This window comes from Seriola lalandi, unplaced genomic scaffold (genome assembly GCF_002814215.2).
Source record: "Seriola lalandi dorsalis isolate HSWRI2012SDOR001 ecotype SW California unplaced genomic scaffold, Sedor1 jcf7180002054497, whole genome shotgun sequence".
Taxonomy (NCBI): domain Eukaryota; kingdom Metazoa; phylum Chordata; class Actinopteri; order Carangiformes; family Carangidae; genus Seriola; species Seriola lalandi.
Window position 1 is genome coordinate 17,942 of NW_019525050.1, and position 17,092 is coordinate 35,033.

At 39.7% G+C, this 17,092-nt stretch overlaps 1 long non-coding RNA gene across 2 annotated transcripts; it reads left to right on the plus strand.

Annotated features, from left to right (window-relative positions):
- The first annotated feature begins 11,581 nt into the window (after window positions 1-11,581).
- On the plus strand, window positions 11,582-15,054 carry LOC147818750 (uncharacterized). 2 transcript variants are annotated; one of them, XR_015437666.1, is made up of 4 exons: window positions 11,582-11,657; window positions 11,844-11,931; window positions 12,096-12,148; window positions 14,831-15,054. It is a non-coding gene; the product is annotated as an uncharacterized LOC147818750 (long non-coding RNA). The 2 variants fall into 2 exon arrangements; XR_015437665.1 differs by lacking the exon at window positions 11,582-11,657 and having other exon boundaries at window positions 11,665-11,931.
- Window positions 15,055-17,092: the final 2,038 nt, after the last annotated feature.

A 17,092-nucleotide genomic window follows, 5' to 3' on the forward strand; every position in this document is an offset into this window, starting at 1 on the left:
GGGGGTGAGGGTATTTACTGTGTGTTGAAAGTGATGATAAATATGATGTTGCAGCCAGTTCCTCTATTGCATGTTCAACTGCAGACGAGTCCTGTAGCAGAGGGAGACAAGCATTGTGTTAAATTATTGCAAATAAAGTCACGTCACAGAACACACAAACTACTGAGTTACTACTCAACGCTGATTTGGTGCTTTGAAGGTCAAAGAAACATCTTGGTTTATTTGAAAATTTACAAAGTTTTTCAAAATGTGAAAACATAAAACGAAGATGTCAGGACCTCTTATCTTCTTGCCGCCTCGTACTGCACTACGTCACTTCATCTAATTCACTTCACTGTTTGAGAATGTCAGATTCTCTTTTTCAGTAACCGTGAAGGCAAAACATTTTCTTCAGCTCCATTTGAAGAGCGTCATCAAAAAAAACTTCAGCTGTCTTAAAGAAAAGTTACAGCAGAAAATTGAGTCAAAATTTGATGAAAAAACACTTAGTGAAATTAGAGTAACTGAGATATTTGTAACAATAACAAGCTGCATTATTTCTAGGAAAATTATCTATTCACCTTCTGTTAAAAACAGATAAGTCCTTTTTTAATTGTTTTGCCTTAATTTCGTCTAGACTGCACCAGACTGTCGGCCAGTGTTGAGCTGTTGTGACTCAGTGCCGTTCGTTGGGAGTTAACAGGAATTGTCAACCAGCAGTGTTGCTATAATTCAAGGACGCTCGAGAAAACCACATGAAAAACACAAGATAATGGGATTTTTATTGAGTGAATCACAGTCAAGAGGACAAAATGAAATCCTAGAGCTGCACGTGTGGATCTGAGAAAAAGGAGCTTTAACAAACTGCGCGGGAACGATTCCAGGCACATTTCTAGGAACTCAGGATACTCAGGGTAGTGTGGTGTTTGAAGCACTGCATGATGCTGATGGATCAAATACAAGCCATACAACTGCTATGTTCATTCACGCTGTGAGAAAGCAGGTACTTGTAGTAGCAACATTACGACTGTATATGGATGTCATTTCTTATAATGTTTAAACAATGTTTTTCAGTTGACTTCTCCACTACTCAACAACTCTAGGGGGGTGAAATAAAAACCTAACCTTTATTTGCTCATTGTTTCAATGAAGTTCTGCACTAAAGCAGAAAAGTAACCAGAAAACAGTCAGTGGATATGTGTTCAGTCCTCTGTGAGTCTTTTCCAACGTCCATTCAAACTTCAAAATCCCACAGCAGCAAAACGACAAAGAACTGAATGATGGGCCTCCCCCTCCACCTCCTCCCATTGTAGCTGTGGATCATTGTGGCTTTATTTAACTTCCAACTTCATATCAAATCATTCCCTCTTAAATTTCGGTCATGGTGCAGAGCTGCTCTAACGACACCGCAGCGGTATCAATGTTTTTTAATTGCAATATTTGTTATGTTTTTGGCTGCTGATGTGAACGAAACTTGGCCACAAATGGAGCATGAATAAATATCATGGACGTGCAAACTCCACATGAGTCGACACAAGCGATTTAAAAGGTTTTGAAGAATCCAACTTAAAAATACTCGATCAAAACTCACACAAAAAAAGTGCGAGATATCCGAAATTAACACGAAATATTTTTGCATCGGGCCCATTACGTTGTGCTACCAGATGCAAAAAAAATAAATTATGCATCAAAAAAAAGGTTGCTGCTTCCTGTAATCACCAAGCAGTCACTAATGTCTTTCTGACTTTACATTGATGTCCGGACTATAACGACTCCAACAGACGTTACGTTTTTGTTGGAAATGAAAATCAGTTTGACGTCAAAGCCCAACGTTGGCTGAGTGACACTGTGACATTTAGGAGACATTGGGTTTAGCTCACGACTAAAGTATTTATAAAGTATTTACATATAAGTATTTTACATGTCAAGATGGCGTTGGGAAGACGTTGGATTACTGTCCCTTAACAACATCGCGACCTACATTCAACAATATAACATCTAACAATGTTGGTGGCCAGCTGTTTGCCCGCAGCGCAGTCTAACATCATCACATCTGATCATCGCGGTTTTTCAGCTGAAAATTAACAAAAAGGGGCTTTTAGTTTGTGAATTACTTCCCCAGTTTAGTTCCTGGGGCTCCTGAAGAGGCATTTCAGTTTTAATAGTTCACTGAAAGTGCAAGCTTCTGCCAAAAAGCAGATTTAACCTAAGCTGTGCTGCAGTATGACGTGTGGACAAATGTACCTGCTCTCTGTCACACACTGAGTTAAATGAGCCAGGTGATTGAACAGCTCAGCTACTGTGTCAAAGGTGAAGAGAACACCTTTGTATTTATTATGAACATTTGTTCCAGAGACAGAATATAAAAGCACAAAATGATTGGCCTGTGTGACCTTACAGCTCAAAAAAAATACTTTAACCAGAGGCTACAGAGGCTGTCAGCTGGTTAATCAGTGCCTGAATCCACAGTGAACCTCAGACACCACCAATCACACCAAATACACGTGGGCTGTCTGGATGTCTTTTTGGAGATGTTTGTCTTCACTTTAACATCCACTTCACTGACATCTTCATCACACAAAACATGACTACAACCTCTACTACCTTGTGTGATGTGGACCTAGAGGAAGTCATGACAGCAGTTTGAAAGATGAGATACTGATACTGAAGTTCATCGCTGTTGTGAATTGATGACAGATTGACAGGAGACGCCACGGCAAACAGCTGGAAGGTCAATCATTTCAACAATCGATGCGCATATCAGACAGGTCAGGTCAAAGTGGCCTTGTTCAAAACAATGCACCCTTCCCTGTTCACTGTGTGTACCATCACTGCTGTGTCCCAATTTACAGAATCGACCCTTCAAAGTCGTCACAGGTGCGGTACATTTTCCATTAACCTGTTAAAGTATTTGTCACTTGTCCATCATGCGCTGATGTTTACCTGATGCAACACCTTGTACTGTAAACTCAGGTATCATGCAACACCAGTTTCTATTTTGAGGTTGCTAGTGATGAACTTGTGACTTTACAAGTTGACCAGCAACACCCGAACGCACCACTAGTTTTGTTCTCAGTGAGCTACACCTTAGCTGTGTCCTTTGACAGATCAAACCAGTGAGTCTGGTTCGCAGGATTTGGATAAGTTTGATAAACCCAGTGTAGATGACCTGAGAAAAGACTTGCACTTAGACTTATGGACACGGGATGAACACGACTCTGATGGGGCGATAATGCTGCTAAATAGGCAACTGTTTCCTACACAAAAGCCGTATAACTTTATAAAGCATGTGTCAGCTTGTTGTGGAGTTCTTCTGCCCCCTAGTGGCCCAAAAAAATCTAGCTTCATATTACCGCTCGATAAACTTCCAATCCTAGAGTCAATAAAAGCTCCCCTCTAGACACGTTTTAAAGTGTGTAAAAATACTATGATTAATATATTGTTTAACATGGTTTTCCTACATGAAAAGTAAAAAAATAAAAAAATAAAAAATTCATAAATGAGGCCTTAACGCATCCACTTCCTCACCAAGAAATTCTGGATCAGGCCATGTGCCCCGCCCCACCACCGTCTGCTCGTTCCAGTTTGACAGGTGACAGAGCAGAGAGCATCAAGATGGTCAAAGGAGGAAACACCAGAGAGACTCAGCCACATGTTTGAGCCTCTGTCAGACCCCGACTCAGGTGAGGAGCCGGAGGTTTCGTTTGCCCCACCACACCCCATCCCATAAGGTTGACAGGATTACTTCCTTAGGTTTGTGATGTTTTTTTGTTTGTTTGTTTTTTAAGACTGTCCTATATTTCAATAACCTCAGGAAGATGAATGTCTTAGAACTTTATACAGTATTAGTATATAGTATTTGTTTGCGTTAAGGATTAGGGTTTGGGTTAAACCTGTGGGTTGTAGCCTCCTGGTGGGCGCGCGAAGGTATTGCACGTGGGCCGACAAATCATTTGCAACAGTAACAATACAATGAAAAATGTAATTACAAAAAATAAAAATATGACTAATATTTTTAAATGTTTTAAAATGAAATGATCTTACATTAAAAATGTTTAAAAACTTCTTCTATTGTTTTTTTTTTTTTCTTCCTGCTGTTAAGACGTTCCTGTCACTCGGATGAGCCAATAACAGGAACTGTTGTGTTGTCACCAGCTGAACCACTTTGCCACTGGGCCACATTGTATACTTGTTTGACATCTCAGTCTCATCCATAGCAAAAACTGAGTATCAAAATGGATAGCTGATTAGCAGAAAGAATTAAAAAAGGAGAGAGAGTCAAAAGAAAGACGGCGACTCAACAAGTGATCTCCCTTTGCTGCTTTCAAGAATGTATTATTTGGCCTCCATATTGTTCTGTGGTTGGATGTGGGCATCCAACTTTTCTGAGATTTTCAAGTAGGCCATGAGTTGGAAAAGGTTGGGAACCACGGGTTCGAATTAAGTTATATAGTTAATTAAGCTAAACAGAATTTTGCACTTCAGATTTGATGTTTTAAATGGATTTGGCATCAAATCCGGTCGAGCGCTAAAGACTTTCTACTCAGCGAACTAGCGTAACACCACAAACACCACAAATCAGGCAAGAATATTTTGTTGCTACTCATAAGGTTTAGATTAATCTGCGGTAGTGAGTGACTGGGGATAAGGACGCCACATACATCCACTTATATGCAAAATGAAAATGTTACTGTGTCCAGGCAAGTCAAACTGTGAGGGCTAAACACAACCAAGTCAAGGTTTATAAAACAAACAGCTACACAGCAGCAGAGGTGGCTGTTACACGGAAAATTCGGGAAATTCGACTGTCACGAAGAATTAACACAAGATGCACAATACTAGAAATAACTGTAGTAAATCTAACTGCCTACATTCTGGTTGACATTTCACACATGATTATTTTCTCAAACATGCCAGAATTAAACACTGACAGGCTGAATTTACTTTATTAATCACAGACTTTTGACACCGCGGCTTGGCAAAAAAAAGCCTGACATTAAACATTCTCCAAACCACAGGCTAAAAAAGACTCCACAAAGCATAAAAAAAAAAAACACCAGAAAGATTAAAGCACTCACTCACTTCTTCAGGCTGTGTGGCTCAGCTGTTAAACTTTTACCCGTTGACCATGCAGAGAGCTGTTTTGTCAGAATGTCTGTGCCGACGTTTGAGCTTTGGACAGACTGGTGCTCATGGCAGCCTTCCATGGTAAACCACCAGGCAGGCAACAAGGGGTCAAAGGACACTGTCTTAATGCTACTCTGTCATTTATTCCACTTCTTCATTCACGTTACCAGTAACCAGGTCTGTGCAGCTGCCAGGCCTGAAGGACTGTTGAGATTAGGGTTTTTCTGCTTTCTTGCTTTTCTCTTCTTTTACATTTCTAAACTGCTTCCCCATCAACAAAAACTCCCAAAAAACAAACAAATTCTTCAGATAACATGGAAGTATAAAGTTGAAAATACATTCAAACTATGACTGTTTCTTGAAGATAACAACTGAGGAAAACTTTTCATCCACTGCAACAAAGTTAAAATGATAGCTATCACCTAGATTTTATCAAAGACTGTATGACCATTAAAACTGTAAATTCCTTTCATTCAAATTTCTGTGCGTCATATTTAGACCTGAATAATTTGTATTATTCTGTTTAGCTAGCAAACAAACAGAAGACTAAAATAGACTTAAATATTAGACTTAAATATTAAATATATTAAGGGGTCATACTCACTGTGTCCCTTCATTCCCTGTTTGCTGCCTTCACTGTCAGATATCCAATAATAACAAAAAACACCCAAAACAGAATTAAAACAGTTGTTTGTATTTTGTAGTTACAGGACGTGTTGAGTAGATGTCTTGAAGGTCCCATATTTTACACCCTTTTCTTGTGTTTTATTTTAAGTGTTGATCCATAAGACAAAAAATAACAATAACAATAACAAAAACCATGTAGTTTGAGGTGGGTGACTGCATCGTGACATCACAAAGTTACAGAAGTTCTGACAGCTCGTTTTAAGGCTTAGTTTCTGAATACAGGCTGTGTGCCTTTCTCTGTGGACTGAGCGCTTTGATGCTTTCTCAGTATTAATAATGAAACCTAGACTTGATCTATAACCAAAAAAAGACATGGAAATCTACCTTTATACAATATGGGACCTTTAAGGTTAATTCATATGGTAAATGGACTTGCACTTATATAGTGCTTTTTTCTAGTCTTACTGACCACTCAAAGCACTTTAAAATACTTGCCACATTCACCCATTCACTCACATTCATACATCACAGTCATACACTGATGGAACAGCCATCAGGGGCAATGTGGGATTCAGTATCTTGCCCAAGGATACTCCGACTTGCGGCCTGGAGGAGCCAGGGATTGAACCACTGACCTAATCTAATTATAATAATTATAATTATATTCTATTACAAAGCATTAAATAAAACCAATATCATAGATTTTTTTCAGTACTGTTACCTGTGAGTTCTTTCTCATAGCCTGCCTTTGAGATAAATAATAGTTTTGTATCTTAAATGAAAATGGCCCAACAGCCATCAGGATTTTACTTTTTAGCTTATGATAAAACCTCTCTATGTGATCTCTCTATGTACAGTACTATGTACAGTTGACCACTGGGACAAACTGACTGACTGTCTCCACCACACTGTTTCCACTCACTCTCAATGTTCACTAACAGTTTTTATTCTGTTGCTTTGACCTGCTCGATAACTGTGGACACCGTTTTTTATTTACAGTAGATGCATGAAAAAATTAACAGAGTAAATCATTACCTGCATTTTTCATATGATTAGAGTCTGTCTTGCTACTCTGCTGACTGATATGAAACAGTTGAGCAGCTTCTATGGAATGAAGCAGAAGAAGAACTGTGCAAGAAAAACACCTCAGCCTCAGAAACACAGTTGATTAAATGCCAAAACCAGAGTCATTTTCTGCTCTTTTGAATAAACACGACTGTATCAAGGTTAACTAAACTAACCAAGCCCTGCATGTTATACAGCAGCAACACACAGCATGACAGGTCAAAGGTCTGTGCGTCACCTAGACGCATTGTTGAGGGAGAACACACTGTAAAAAAATAATCTAGAAAGTCAAATCATCTGATTGAGTGTTCAAATCTAATTTCAAGTTAAAAGTCTGTCAGAGTGAGACGATTTAACTTCATATAATCAAATACAGTGCATCACTTATTTGTGATTTGAGCGATGAACTGATTGCATCATTAAATTATCATTTTTTGCAGTGCAGTAATGATCTGAAGAAGCCGCCGGCAGAAGTCGGTGAAGACCCATCAGATTAAATACCATCCACAACTGTAATATACAGAACATGTGTGGGATCCTTCCTATATTCACAGTATGATAATGTAAACCGACCAATCAAAGCTGCCGATATGAGTCGCCTGGTTTAAATGATGAAAACAGGAGTCAGGGATCTGACTCATATCTGTGCTCATAATTACAATATTTAATTTAATTTTTTGAAATATATTATCTGCACAAATCAAGCTCCATCATTTGCAAGTGACCTGTAAAGGATCTGGCATTTTGAAAAGGCATTTAATTTGTAACGATTATTTTCATTATTGACTTAACTGAAATTTTCCCAAATAATCAATTTGAAGTGTATAGTCTATAAATAACAGGATAGTGAAAAACACCCCCTCACAATTTCCCAAAGCCAAAGTTGACATCTTTAATGTTTGTTTTGTCAGACCAACAGTCAGAGAATAAAGACAGATATTGGTCTCTGGATCTAAGAAGACTAAGAAAACCAATATTCACATTTCATTAAAACCAGTTAATGTTTAAAATGACTTCTTATGATTAATCAGTTATCGGTTTTGTCTTTTACTAATCATTTACTTTATTAATAATTTGTTTCACCTCTAAACAGGCTTTTATAGACATGCTTTAAAGACTGATCATGATCAATCTGTGGTCACAGGATGGCCATCAAGTTACTATGACCTTTGACCTCTTTAGTTGGTAGCAACAGGTTGCTCACAATCTTAGAAATTTGGAGCATTAAATTAAAGTTAACTTTTTCTGGATAAGACCACTGGCTGAAAAGTCTCTATTGAAAAATATGCTGGATGTTGTCTATTGATGTTTGAGCTACTGCAGAACACAAGTATCTTATTCAGTTATTTATACTAGAAATTGGACATGAATTTATACATTAATAAACATGAAATTCAACATCTAGTTCAACACTGGTGAAATAAATTGGTGCTGCATTGTGATTCATGAATGAAAACCTGCAGAATCCAGTCTGAGAGAAAATCCACCTGAGACCCTTTTCACACTGGAAAAATGTGTTTTTTCTCACAACAAAGGGATCTCTCTCTGCTTCTGACCACAACAGCAGCTCAGACCTGCATCTCTGGACGACAGAAGATAAGGTCAAAGTCTGTATGTCTTGACAAACAAATATCTTTGTTGGAAAAAAAACAAAACACGTCCATCTACTGGAGAGCTCCAGAAATGTGCGTTTCACAAAGAACATGTTGCCAACATGCTTTAACAAGGCACCGCAGAATAACATGAGAGCAGAATGGGGATGAAAATGCAATTTCTTTCTTCAGAGAGCACAGTGTGCAGGCCAGTATAATAAGAACATGTTTATTTCCTGTGTGTAAAGGGGATAGGCACCCTCCTCCCCTCGGACCAGGGCCCCCAGCCAGCAGCACATACCGAAACACAAAGATCCCAAGCAAAACCATGAGCCGGCCTCCACTCCTCCATTCTCTCAGCCGCACAAAGCCGACAAGGAGCCGCTGGAGGAGCCGAGCCGAGCTGAAGAAGTCGACAGAATACACCGGAGCGGGAGGAGCAGCTCCCAGAGGAGCCGAGCGGCGAGAAGCTTCAGCCGAAATCGACAGGCTGATTACGGTGTCAGGATGTGGAGTAATTTTACCTGTCACCTGTCACCTGTCACCTGGCACCGCTGCTGCATGGTCTACCTGCCAGACAGGTCCATCCCATCTACTGTGCTCCAAAAAAAAAAAAATACGCCACATCCTCAGAGTCATTTCATCTTCTTTTGAGCCTTGTATTCAAAGTCTTGCTTCCCTTCAAACAGGCTGATATCATATTGTAAATCACTGGGAATTAAATGATTATATTACAAGATGAAATGAGTTTGTTAAAAGGTGCCAGGTGTAGAATTTTTACACATCAGTACATTACAGTCAAACCCACTGTGATACCTCACTTATGTCTAATAATTGAAAAATACTGGGTGAGATGGAGGCGGTGATGGAGGCAGCGCTTGAAGAAAAAAGCCAAAAAACGCCACAAATTACCTGATTCCAACTTCTAACGTTAGGTTTTAATGGTTTTTTTGTCGTCCTGCATGATAGTCCTAAATATATTTGGGTTTTTGGACTGTTCAGAACTTTTTTGGACTCCAGTCTGACACAACATCTCTAGACTAGTGCATTAATGTGCTTCTACCACTGTAAGCTGGGGCCGAAATCAACAGGTATTTCTTTACACTTTGCTTCGGTCAGTTTCACTCCATACTTAGGGTCAATTTCACTTCTAGGAAGTACTGTCGCTATGGTTACCTGCAATTTAATATATGGATATGACACCTAATTCTATTATCCACACTGATGGCAGTGAGCTAACACTGATGGCAGTGAGCTAACACTGGTTAACCATCAGGAGCCATAACAGGAATCTACCAAAACACACTGGCACTGGTGACATGAGTTTATTACTACCTGATACTAGTTTATCAGCAGTGTATCAGTATGGGCAGAGCTGCTTATCAGTAACTTATAATAGAGAAATGCCACAGCTGTTTGAAAACAGTGATGTCATGAACCAACAGAGAGACTGACACATTTATTTTTCCACTGTAAAATGTACATATTTTAGTTCATTGCAAAAAAAATAAAAATAAATTTAGGAGAATCTTAATAAAAGTTAAGTGTTTATGTAAAAATCATCATGCAGGTCAGATCTAAAATCTGGGCAACAGAAGGAAAGGTCAAAGTCTTATAACTTTGCTGGGAGCTCCAGAAATGTGTCATGTGTGAAGTTATACGTGATTATCAGATTTTTAAACTCTTAAATATCAATATTAGCCTAAAAAAATCCAGCATCAGAAGAGAAGAGACCTTGTCCACAGCACAGAACCACACAAGTATAGGATTACACACCGAGTCCCCATGTGCATATTCATTATCAAGAAGATACAGTGTTCATGTGGAGCCAAGTGAAAGATATGTGGGTTTCAACCCACAAACCGATAACTTGCCGGACTTTATCACAGATAATTATCAAAAGACAAACATCCCTTCAACACCAGACTGCAGCTGTCCTCTAATAATCAAAAAAACCACATCCTTGTGTATATCAAAAATAAATCGCCTAGAGCACATCTAACAACCAGCAGCAGGCCAGCTGACTGTCACACCAGCAGTAGCACAGCACAGCTTTTCATCACAACAGTGGTCTGTGAAGATCCTCAGACAGGAAGAGCTGAATGAAGAGAAGTGGATACTTGAAGACGTCTTCACATCTCATCCAGCAGACTTCTTCAGGTCTTAGATATCACACACACACAGCCATTCAAAAATCACCATGCTGGGTCCAATTACAGAACTGAGTTAGCAATATTTCTATTTAGATATTATGTTAGAGATGGTTAGAAGGTCCTTATCATCTTTATAAATGTTTGGGATTGTTTACATCAACTTTTAATTTTAGTTTTAGGGTTTTTTTGTCATTGCTGTCCCATGCAGAAATGTGTATCACGTTACAGCCGATCACAAAACAGCACATGCCGCTTATGCAGACCTGAGTCAACGGCTCCGTGCGGCACCTTAACAAAATACCACTTGTACCAATCTGTATCTCTTCAAAATTGTTTTTACATTTGAGGATTATCGTTTCTCGAACTGAATATTTACTTTCAGGCCATCCTTGAAGAAGAGAGCGTGCTCTCAGTGGCATTCCCTGCATAAATGAAGGTTTGAATGAATGAATGTCTCCTGCACCTTCGCCACTAATTAACAAGCAGTGCACCAAACGGAGAGCAGCCATTATGAGCATGCTTGTAGAATGGTAACACATGATACAATCAGGACCTGCACCTATATATTATAATTAATTATTGAGAATTATCAAATTTTGACGGAGCATCTCTATTTCAACCGCCGCAGCTTTTCTAGCCTTTACGGCTCTGGTCACGTGACACCACTACACACAGGGGAGAAACAAGACGAGAGATAATAGCCGGAGAAATAAAAGGGGAAAGTCTGGGAGTGGGATATAAGTGGGGAAGAGAATGACAAAGGGAACCTCAAGCTACACTCTTTATGTCATTTTTTCTAAAATCAAGCATTTTCTTTTAAGATTTTTTTAAGCTCTCTAAATGTAATTGTTAAACCCCTGTTTTTAGAATTAGGCTTGATGCAGTAAAGAGCAGGTTTATATTTGGTCAAATCTGTCTTAATATAAGACTCACATGCCCACATGTACACTGACAGAGTTATTGATCACTGTGGTCATTGCTCCCGTCCACACTGGCTCTGCTGTGACCTCTTCCCAACATGTAACTGATAAGATAAAACGGACAATACGTGCAGAATTCTTCAGTTCAACTAAAGTCCATCTGAAGCTTCAGCTGTCCCACTTAGTCTAATCAAGTCAGTGTCTTCCAACTTTGCTTCTTTGGTCTTTTTAAGCACAGAATTTCCTCTTTTTGTTACTGTTCCTCCACAGCAGCTGAGCAGAGGAGACACAGAGAGGGAATTAGTGTTGAACAGACTGTAACTGTGGAAGATATCCCCCGGAGTTATTTAACACAAATTTTATACCCTATTTCTTTGCAGTGGAGACTGAAACGGGGCTGAACAAGTAATCGAAATATGGCTAAGTGCGATATCCAAGTCAAAGGAGCTGCAGCCTGTTTGAAAAAAGGTGACCATAAATGAAGCACTGTGGTGCTACAGAGATGTTTCGGCCCATCATCATCATTTTTATATTGATTTCAGTGAAACTGAAATGTAATGATGACCATTCCCACTGAAATCTATCGTTCAGCCCAATACTCAAGTAATGGATGTGCATCTGCTTTCCAACAGTACAACAGTGACGTCATGAGGTCCACACTACACCTGCACATCACTGCAGAGAGGTGAGCTACACTGCTGGAGGCGAGAAAAGGTTTAAGGTGATGTTAAGTTGACTAGTTGTTTTTTTATTTTAATCACATAAGAAAAAGAAATGGAGACAACTAAAAAAAAAAAAGGTTCTGATTAATTCTAATGGCATCGTCATCAAGAAATGAGGATTGCACATGCACAGCCAGTGGACCGGCCCTTTGAGATCACAGCAGGAAGCAGCTGGGTGCGTCAGATATCTTCTATGAAACCTCCAGTGGTCTAAATAAGTTTCAGGGTTTTCAGGGATCCCGTGGTAAAGCTGCGCTGCTGCCACAAACAAGCTGACTTAATACAGAACACACTCCGGGGATCAGACAAACCACTTTCACCATGTTTACTGAGATTACACCCTGATAGTACAAAGTGACCCCCTCCTCTCACTGCTGCCTCACCTGCCTGGGAACGCCTAATGAGATTGACAGAAGCGAGGAAACAAACAGGCAGAGCAGCTTTTCAGCTCACTACGGACGTGTTTTAGTTACACTCTGTATTTGGGTATCTCCGAGGATGGACGACCTGTGGGCTGGATTTCGGGATGGGGGTGTATCAGTAATTGTTGGGCAGCGTGACCTTGGCAAGTTTTCGGCGCCGGGCCGGAGGAATGCTTCTCAACGTGGGCGAAACCCGGAGAACGGAAAGGGATGTGCTTAAATTCCAACTTCTTAATTTTGGTAACGGCAGGACTTCCCTCCATCCTCCTCTCCACACACACACGCAAACACACACACACGCAAACACACACACACACACACACACACATACATACACACGACTCCCCCACAGCTGTTATTCACGAGTGGAAAAGGAATCTGGTATTTACAGCCACAGCCAGATTATTATTACAGAGTGAACAGTCTCAAGGCTGCGGAGAGGAGGCTGCCCGCCTTACATCCTCACTGGTGAGAGCAGCAGCAGCACATAGTGCTCAGTTTTGTTCAAGTGATAAAATAATCACCAGTGGCGTCAAGAGATTAGAGTGTAAACCAAATATCAAACTACGGTAATGTTGTAATAAAGTGTGAAGGAGCAGCAACTGAGTCACAAGATGGAGTTCTGCAGACACACCCTAAGTCCCTGCAGGAATCTAATGGGGCTATTACCATTAACATTTTTGTGGGTAAACATGATTTTACAACTGCTGTCATGGGGTTTGCAAACTTTTTCATGTTAAATGCAAATCAGCTGCAGAGAAAGATGTAGTGCACAAACTGGCTGCAGCACGGCTGAGCAGCAGCAGTGAAATCTTGCACCTTATCCTTATTAGGGCTGAACCATAAGAACTTCTACTGCAAACTAGATAAGACGGACATACACAAATTTAGTAAAACCTGTTCTAACACAGTTCTCACTGTTCAAAGTGAGAAGTAGTTCTCACATATTTGTATCCACACGACTCTTTTTTCTGGGTTTTTTTCTGGTACTCAAGTAAATTTCCGAGGAAAAATATTGAAATCGACATTTTGAGGATTAAAGATGTTGAAATTGAACACACAACATCAGCATCAGCCTTTACAGTCCTGCATCGCATTCACACATTTTCCATTTTGCTGCTGTACACTCAGTATTGTCCTGACTGCACTTCAGCGCTCACCAGTCTGGACTTTTTCTCCTCTGTGCGACTGAAAAGAGAAGGTTCAGCCAGATAGAGGAAGGAGGTGATGTCTCTGCTGCCTCCGACAAAGGAACCAAAGCGAAGCCAAACACTGATTGACACTGAACTGACGGCAAGACAACTGAGTTCATACTAACCCAACTGAGGATGAATGTGTGGTAGGACTGAAAGCTCTGGAACAACTACTAAATGGACTTTTGCAGTGAGATTGTTTTGTCAGTTCCTCTCTGACACTTCCTTTTCTCTCTGCAGAATCTCCATGGTGTGTTTTTGTCCAAAAGTATTAGTAACAGCAACATCATCATATTAATTAGCATTCTCCTAAATTGGCTCTGGTTACACTGCAACATATTTCCTATTCACTTGAATGGGACTCACTGGATATACCTGCTATAACTATAATCATCACCAATTATTAATTCCTAAGGGTTGGTTCAAGTTAATATAGTCACACACCTGTCCTGCAGTTAAATGAAAAAGACAGTTCCTGAGTAAGTTGACTGAAAAACACTTTTGCCCATTTTTGCAAAAGTACACAACTGATCAAATTCACTTACTGATCAACTCTCGAAGCTGCAAAGCGCCGCGTGAAGTTGACTGACAAACTCACACCGGGCTGATTCTGACCTGCAGAATAAATCATCTGAGCAGAGCTGCACCTGTCGCACCGCACACGGCTGTTCCCTCCTCCACGCTCCGCGGGAAAAAACTCTGTGTCTGTGTTTCTCTGGATGAGAAAGTTAAGAGATTAAAACAAACTCTGTCATGTCACAGACCTGTCACTTGGTTCAGGCGGTGTCAGATGCTGCTGCTGCTGCTGCTGGACTTCAGTCGGTGTTTTCAGCTCCGCCGCTGCCACTGACACAAACAGTGAGGGCAGAAAAGAAAAAAAACCGACCTTAAAAGTGAAACTGTAAACGGGAAAAAAAAAAAAAAAATCACATGAAGATGCCGTGTATTCCTCCGCGTTTATTCCTCGAGGGGATCTTTATTCCTAGTGTCTCATTAATATTTCCCTTCATCCTGTCTCTGCTCGTCAAAGTGCCAGTCTTAAGGTTTGGCCGATTTAGAGACGTCACTGACCACGCCTTGGTGGAGAGCTGCCCGCCAGAGGAGGAGGAGGAGGAGGAGGAAGAGGAAGAGGAGGAGGAGGGTCAGGAACTTGACTGAAACATATTGTGAGAAAATATAATAATAAAATGATGTATGTTCTTTTTTCTTTATGAGACGTTTGTCATATAATAAAAAAATGACTTACTGTTGTGACCAGACTTTATCTGCGTAATTCTTCTGCTGCTTTCATCTGCTCACTGTTAATGATTAAATAAGATGGAGCACAACAAAAACAGGAGAGTTCAATCTGTTTCCACCAAGAAAATTCATGTGCTCATAAAACTGCACTAAATTCAGGTTAAGATTTAAAAAAACAAAAAAACAAACGTATTTAAAAGCGGCAGGACAGATGAATAAACATCAGCATCCAGCCTCCTGCTGCATCTTTGCTTCACGTGATTAATTTTAGCCACATTTGAGCTTCAGTTTAAAGCAGCAGCTGAGTCACTGTAATAAACTGTGAGGATGCAGATTCACAGGAAGCACTCAGCGACGTTACGGTGATGAAAAACATCTGGATCTAAAGTTGTTTTCTGTTTAAGGGTTAGTTCTTCTTCTTTTTTTTTCTTTTTTCTAAATATCTAGACTTCCCAACAGATTAAAAAAAAAAAATTGGTTCAAATCAACCTGTTTTAAGTGCTTCTCTACCGATTCTGCGTAAAACTGGTTGAATTAGTGAACATGAACATGCTGTCTGGAGTCTGAAGAGCTGACTGATCTGAGAGTTACCTAATATACAATAGTGCATATAGAGCAGCTTTAACTTTGTTTGAATAGAAGTATATAAAAACCTCTTTCTTTAGTTTATTTTACATCAGACTCGCACATCACAGAGAGTGACAGAACATTAGTCCTTCAGTAATGCTGCAGTACGTATACATATTACAGGTAGGAGAGAGTTAGGAGTTTATTTTCAAGACCTTTAAAATGATCAGGGAGACAAAAATTACTCAATCTGTAAACATATAAATGACCAAATACCCAATTAAAAGCACCATAATTACTTCCATTAGTGCCATTAGGCTGTGTGTTTGTGTAGGTGGTGTTTATTAAACAGAGGAGATGTGATATGAATAAACCTGTGATTTCACAGTGAAATGGCTCTAACTGCTAACTGCCTCTGGGCAGGATTTACATCTCCTTTGTAGCCCTTCGGATATGATTTCCACCTCTGATTTAGCTTCTTTAAACTCATCTCAGTACTATTAGGTCATCATGTCTTATTTCAGCTGTCTCCCTCAGTGACCTCAGCATCATGTTCAGATTTGTGGGATTTTTTTTTTTTGGTAGTCGGGGTTGGGCTTTAGGGTTGGACACCTGCATATTTTACAGCTGGAATGAGATCAGTTAACTGACCTGAACTGCAAAACTTGTTTGACATTTAAAAAATATTTTCTAAGGCTGCTACAAAGGGCCATAAAGGTAAGTCAGACTGGTTTTGACCTTTTTGCTTTGAAGTTTTCATTGTCATGAAATGCTGGTGTGACCAAGTCCTAGGACTGATGGATCAGGCAGATTAAAAATCAGGTATCAGTCAGTCAGAGCTGCCCACAAGCAATATGATGCAGGTGAAGAATATATTTTCACCCTGGTTTATGAAAAACAGCAATGAATTCTGCCCCAGCCTCCTTAAAAGAGCCACCCCAGGCCAGGTTTAAGAGTCCGACTGTCGACATGCTGCAATATCTTGTCAAAAGTCAGTAGCAAGTGCTAGCAAGACCTAAGCCATGTTTTGGACAAAATTATTATTATTATTATTTTTTAAGTACATATCAGACATTAGCAGCTTTAACCTAAAAAAAAGATCAGCTTTCAATAGTCACTTATTTGAGTTTATGTGCCATTTTCTTCATAGTAAACCATAAAAACTGGGATCTGATTGAAATAAACACAATATACCTGGAATATAACTAGATTGCAACAAAGAAGGAAGAAATTGAGTTTTGGTAGAATGCAACTTTGTTTTCTTCCCGCTGTACTTTTGCCTCGGATGATTCATTCATTCAGTTTTTTAGTTCTTTGGAAATACAGAATATTTGTTTTGATTCATGGATTCTTTCTCTTCCTACTTCAATTATCTTCAGATAATTTTATTTGCCATATTAGTCGCTGACACACACTGCAGCATGATGTTATATGATACGAGGCAGGACTATTTCCTTTCCAAAAAATCCAGAGTGAAGGGAGGAAC